Source organism: Ictidomys tridecemlineatus, chromosome 3 (assembly GCF_052094955.1).
Source record: "Ictidomys tridecemlineatus isolate mIctTri1 chromosome 3, mIctTri1.hap1, whole genome shotgun sequence".
Classification (NCBI taxonomy): Eukaryota; Metazoa; Chordata; class Mammalia; order Rodentia; family Sciuridae; genus Ictidomys; species Ictidomys tridecemlineatus.
The window spans coordinates 100,562,396-100,569,098 of NC_135479.1; the positions used below are offsets into that span (position 1 = coordinate 100,562,396).

The 6,703-nt window shown below is 39.3% G+C and overlaps 1 long non-coding RNA gene across 1 annotated transcript; it reads right to left on the reverse strand.

Annotated features, from left to right (window-relative positions):
• Positions 1–437: 437 nt before the first annotated feature.
• LOC144376300 (uncharacterized) lies at positions 438–2,276 on the reverse strand. The gene is made up of 2 exons (XR_013436603.1): positions 1,492–2,276; positions 438–1,297 (listed from the first exon to the last, which is right to left on the reverse strand). It is a non-coding gene; the product is annotated as an uncharacterized LOC144376300 (long non-coding RNA).
• Positions 2,277–6,703: the final 4,427 nt, after the last annotated feature.

Below are 6,703 nucleotides of genomic sequence, written 5' to 3' on the forward strand. Positions count from 1 at the left end.
ACTTTATAGGCCATTTGATTTGAACTTACTTTATAGTCATTTGAAATTTTCATTCAATACTAATGAAGTCACTCTATAAATAGTATTGAAAGATAGTTTATATAAGAACATTGCCATGTTTATATTCCTATACCCAGACTCCTTGTTCTCCCGTGACATATGGGAGTTCTTTTCAATTATAAATTTTCTATAAGCCAAAGAATGGTAGGTGCAGTCAAATTTGCGGAAATTTAACAAGGCTCACTAAGTATAAACCTGTGAGAAAATTAGCCGGTGTTCCCATTTCCCCATCGTCACTGTAGGGAAGCTATCAAACATAGCACAGGGTTTTTTTGTTTGTTTGTTTGGTTTTTTTGCTGTATGTGTCTGTAAAACCAATATGATTCTGCAACCTGTACACACAGAAAAATGAGAAATTATACCCCATTAGATTCAAATGCATGATATGTTAAGATCATTGTATTGTCATGAGCAACTAATAAAAAAAAAAACATAGCACAGGATTGAGAGTAACGCATGTGAGCACCCCCAGACTCACATTTGTTTGCCATTAATACTATATTTAGTGCACATTCACCCCGTCCTCCTCCTGAAATCCAGTAGTGGAACACAGCTAACTGTGGTGCTTCTCAAAACGACAGGCGCACTTCGCTCCACGAATTTCAGCATGAATTGTTAACCAGAATTTAATGTTTGCTTATAGCAGTTGATGTTCCTCTGAGACCTATAAAACGGGACATCTCACATGTAGGTTGGCTCAGGTGTGACCAGTGAACGCACTTAGGTTGTCCATTGCCTTTCAGCATCTAGACTGTGTCTCATTCCACAGGTTTCCTTCCTGTCACCTGCCAGCTGGTCCCAGGGCGTTCCCTGATCTCTTATACCCTGGGATGGGATTGTGTATACACAGGATGGTACAGCGCATGCCCTCGGGGGACTGTGTCACTCACTCAGCACGACAGGTCTCAGCTTGGTCTGTTTCTGAGAGCATCATTAATTTATCCTGCTTTATCTGCCAAGTGGGGTCCCCCGCGTGCGGGGCCTGCAGGTTGTAGACGTGGTCCTCTGCAGCTTGTGGCTGTTCTGACTAACGTCATGTAAGAGTTGCTCATGGGAGCCTCAGCGATGCCTTGGTGACACAGTGGACCTGGTGGCTGGACTTCCAAGCAGAAGATGGGAGGTGGCCTATTCAGAATAGGTCACACAGATCTCCAACAGTGTCCACACTCCATGGACATAAATGTCTCCAGGCCCCATTTACGGTACCTTGGGAGAACTTCTCCAGAAAGAGCAAAACCTAAAAACCAAACAAAAACAAAAACAAAAAAGCAAGTAAACAAACAAAAAACAAAACACAGAGATGCTGGTAGATGCTTTAGACTAATGTGCAGGAAGGTAGTCATTCAACTCTGACCGGGCCTGACACTGCAACAGGCAAGGGCCTTGTGCAGAGCCGTCTAGTGCATTCGTTTCTGTCCTTGGGATACTCACAACTGTTGGCTTTGACAGACTTTTATCAACCAGTTTCCAGAAGCTCCAACAAAGCTCAGCCACTTGCTGTTGGGGGACTTTGGGCCCCTTTGATGTCTGCCCTGGGTGTGGCCAGTGGTAATTCACCCACAGATAAACAGCATGCATGGCACCCAGAGAGAGACTGCTCTTAGTAGATTAAAGCTGCATAGGTGGTTCAATGACACAGGTCTTTCAAAATGTCTTTTCCTTCTCTTTCCTTCTCTTCTCTAGAGTAAATGTGCAACCATCCTGCATAAAGAACGAAAGAAAATTATACCAGCAGAAAGGAAAGCCCAGAGTTTGTTTTATGGTTTGAAGGTCCCTCAGTCGGCCACACCCAGGAAAAGGAAACTTGAATGCTCTCTCATATTGCAGGAGGAAAATGAGGCGGCAGTGAAGGTGTTATCAGGGACACAAGAGGGGCCCAAAGCGTAATCCCTGACTCTAGGGGCCACATGCTACAGTTGAGACTAAATCAGTCAATAAAGGTGAGCGCCCTGGAAATGTGAAGAAGGTTGAGCCGGAGGGTGGAGGGGTGATAGACCTAGAACTAAAGTACACTGATCAGCAATGGGTGAGCTTCAGGAAAAGTCAGATCAAGGAACTGGTTAGGTTTAAACTGGCCTCAGAGGAGAGGCAGGGGGGGCTGCAGAGAGAGAGAGAGAGAGAGAAGTCACAAGATCACAGTAGGGGCCTCTGCGGCATTTCCTGATATTTCTTTGAACTCTGGAAGTCAAATTTATAAACAGGTGCAACATATTCGTTTGTAGAGATTATTGGGTAGTTTATTAACTTGGATATTCTCTTTGCTCTTTGTACTGTAAGTCAACACAGATTTTACAGCCTTTGAATAATTAAGCAATGTTTTTATCTGAGTCATCCGCACCACTGTGGATCTTACAGACAATATTTCTTGCTAAAGATACGTGTGAGCTGTTTGGGGCTCACTTTTGTAAATGTAGAAAGTAAGTCTACCTTTGATACAGGAACTTTTTTTTTTCTTTTGCCTCTTAATGCATTTCTCATCAAGGAATTATATTTGTTTTAGCCTAAGTTCTCTTCTGAGCTCACTGGTCAAATTTTCATTTGCAGTAGATTTCTTTTGTTACTAAAAGGAAAGAAGATGAAGAAGTAGAGGAAGAAAGAGAAGAAAAGTTAAACTTTCAACAAATCTGAGTCCTTCCTTTAAATTTGCATTGTGTTGATTTTGAAACACTGTCCATGAAATGAGTCACTAAATATGAAAGAATATGAATCGTTATACAAAGTATTTAAAAATTTTACTTTCCTTTTAGATTTTCTGTCTTCTGTCTTTGTTGTCAATTGCTTAGGCACTCCTCGGTGACTTAAGTCAAAAGAAGCCTACTATTCTCGAACAGTTTGATTTGAATTTTTGGCAATGTTAATACATGAGCAGAAAAGACTATGAAATACTGAATATAAAAGGAGATTACTGGTCAGTAAAAGAAACCTAATTTGCAGAGGCAAATGTCTTATTCTCTCTCTTTTCCCCAAGTCCAGTTTCTTCCTCTAAGTTCTATATACTTCAGAAATTTAAATTCATAACTAATCTCATTTTTTAATCTGAAAATGAGGATTCTTAAATTACATGGTTTTTGTTTCCATTCAGTGTTAATAATTAATTTCTAATAATTAATGAATTATTATAGAAGCTGCCTGTGAAGTCAGATAATTGCCAAAATTAGATGGTGCCAATATGAAAAAATGTAAGGGAGTTGATACTTTATTTTTAGATTGGCACATTTTTGCTATAATTTTTAATCATAAAAGACCAAAACTATGCTAGTAATCTTTGAATTCTCTCATATCAATTTTAAAATTAGCATAGTAAAAAAATTAGCAGTACTATAAGTATTTAGTTACTTATAGTAAATATTTTCCTAAATTTCTATAATATTAATTGATCTTTTCTTTTGGGGAGGGGGGATTACCAGTTAGACATATTCCCACAGTTATTTTTTCAAAAGTAAAAATTACTCTATGTCTTATAGTCTGAATGTCTCATTCCTAATGTCCTGCAGAGGCAAAGACTCAGTGGAATGTGTATTATAAGAAGGAAAAAAAGGCAACAGAAGTCTTGTTGAAATCCTCCTCTTCTGGATTTGCACAATTTCTCCTCGCCAGAACTAAGAAATGCTCTGTATTCTACTCCCAAAGGCCAGTCATCCAGGAGACAACTGAAGTTTCATGCACCTCATTCAATGCTCAGCTACACTGTATTTGAATTTTATGGTGCTCACTGTGAGGCACTGTCAAAATTGCTCTCCAGGAAGGAAGCACTATGTTGCTCACCTCCGTCAGGACTGCTGGGAGACTAGACGGTACCTTGAGGTCAGCCTCCTGGGATTCCCTGAACTGGAGAAAGCTGCTTTGTCCAAGGCAGCACTTCCTCCAGGGCAGCAGTGTCGATTAGCTCATCAATGCAGATCTGTAAGTGCTTGTCCCCCTTGATCCAGCTCAGTTTGATTCCACAGAACTGCCATGGAAGAAGGCCAGTGAGCTCTTGAATGGGATTCTCCCCTGTCCAATCCTGCCTGATCCTGCTCTCCTCCCCCACTGTCGTACACAGTCATATGCATTGATTCCCATCTCAGTATCTGCTTCTTGGTAAATTCACCTCGGACAGGCGATGGTCCACAATAAGGAAGTACAAGAAAGCAAGTACTAACCTGTGATTTGGAAATGGGTCACCTGCAATCTAGCTGGCAATAGGACTCCTTTGTGTTTCATGTAGGAAGTTCACAGGGACCTGCGGCATTAGTGAGCCGGGATCCTCTATTAACAGAGAATGCATGAGCTGGTGTGATGTGTCAGGTGTTGGAGAAATATGAAGAGAATGATTACACACATGCATCCTGGCTTGTCTTGTTTCTTAGAGGAAATGCTTTTAGTTTTTCCCCAATCAGTATAAAGTTGGCTATGAGTTTATCATTTGCAGCTTTTATTACATTGAGGTATGATCCTTCCATACCTGATTTCTTCAGGACTTTTATTATGAAAGGATGTTGAATTTCTGTTCAATCATGTTATTTAGTCTCCATATGTTTGTATAGTTTCTGCATTTTTATTGCTCTTGTTTCTAGTTTCATTCCATTGTGATCTGATAAGATGAAAGAATTTTATTTCAAAATTTTCTTGTTGACATGCATTATATGGCCTAATATATGGCCTGTTTTGGAAAAAGCTCCATGTGCTGGGGAAAATAACATGTATTTTGCAGCTTTGGATGGGATATGCTGCAGAGGGCTATTAAGTCCATTTAGCCCTCTAAATTAAGTCCATTTGATCTAGAGTTTAATTTAACTGTTATTTCTTTGTTCATTTTCGTCTGAATAGTTTATTTATCAATGGTGGGTTATTGAAGTCACCCACTAAGGAAGTATTGGTCTCTGTTTCTCTCTTTATGTCTAGTAGCATTTGTTTTATAAAATTGGGTACTACAATGTTTGGTGCATATATATTTATAATTATATCTTCTTAATTTTTTTAATAAATACATAGTGACTTATTGTGTGTCTTGTAACTGATTTAGCTTCAAAGTCTATTTTGTCAAATACAAATATAGCTACTGAAGGAAAGCAAGGAACTGGGAGACAGACGATCGAGAAATGAGAGTGAGAAATGAAATACGAAGACCTACATTCACGGTTATTATTCAAAGGTACATAATTGTTCCTATCATTGTGTTGATCTTATTCTGCTTGTTTTGGATACTCTATGTGTATTTCTTATGCTTTTATTTATCTTAGAAATTTATTAGTTATTGTGGTTCCTAGAGTTGAGCTGTTCCCCAGAAGTTCATGTGTAAGGCAACGAAAGAAAGTTTAGAGGTGAAATTACTGGGTTATGTGAGCTTTAACTTGATGAGGCCATTAGTCCACTGGTATGGATGAACTGGGTGGTAACTGTATGGGGTGGGGATGGCTGAAGGCATTCCTTTGGGGTTTACATCTTGTCTGGTGAACATTGTTTCCTGATTACCACACCCTGAGCTGCTTTCCTCTGCCATACTCTTCTGTTGTGATGTTCTTTTTCACCTCAGATCTGGAGATACAGAGTGGACCATCCTGAGACCTTTGAAACTGTGAGCCAAATAAACTTTTTGACCTTTCATTGTTCTTGTCAGGTCTTTTGGTCACAGTGGCAAAAAAAAAAAAAAAAAAAAAAAGTTTACTATATTGATAGTTTAATTAGTTTAATTCTCATTTCTCATTGTGTGTCTACTCTTTTAGTGACGTTTTATGTATTATAATTTTGTTTATCTTTCTCTCTCTTCTGGATGTAAGATAACCTTAATCATTTTCAATAATGCTGTCCCACTGGTCATGAATTCACGAATTATCTTGAAAGATTTTATATCTTCTTTAATTCTGAAGGATAACCTTGCTGAATACAATAATCTTGGTTGGCAATTTCTTTCAGGACTTTAAATACGTTATTCTGTGACCTTTTGCCCTTCAGAGTTTCTGATGAGAAATGTGCTGTTAGTCTAATGGTTTACCTTTAAATATAACTTGACATTTCCCTAATGTAGTTTTTAATAGTCTTTCTTTTTTTCTGCAATTTAAATATATCATGTGATTGAGAGGTTTTCTTCTGGTCCTGTCTTTTGGGGGTTCGGAATGTCTCCTGTATGAGCACCTATGTCCCTCCAAAGACTTGAGCCATTTTCTGTTATTATTTCATGGTATCTGCTTTTTATTCCCTTAGCATGTAGCTCTTCTTCCTCTGTGGTGCTAATTATTTGGGACATTAGGTCTTTTGATGGTATCCTAGAGATCTCTTTCTTTTTTCTTATTTTTCTTTATTGCTTCCTCCATCAGCTCTGATATTATTGCTTCTGACTGATTTAGTCTGTTGTTGAGGTTTCAACTGAGGTTTTCTCTGACTTGTTGAGTGTTTCCTTTTCAAGGTTTGGTTCTTTATCACAATCTCTAGTCTTATGCCTTAACACTGTGCAGAGCGAGGTGCTGCCCTTGAGGGCCAGGACTGGAATCCCAGCTCCCTCTGTGGGACTCTCCTTCAATCTTACCCACTCTGCACCAGGCTGCTGCTATAATAGAGAGGGCACCTAGGAGATTGCTGTCAGCAACCACTGTGTCTTCTCTCTTTGAAACTACTGTTGAGCTGAACCTCAGCCCCCCATTAGCTGTGCCCCTGAGGGGTTGGT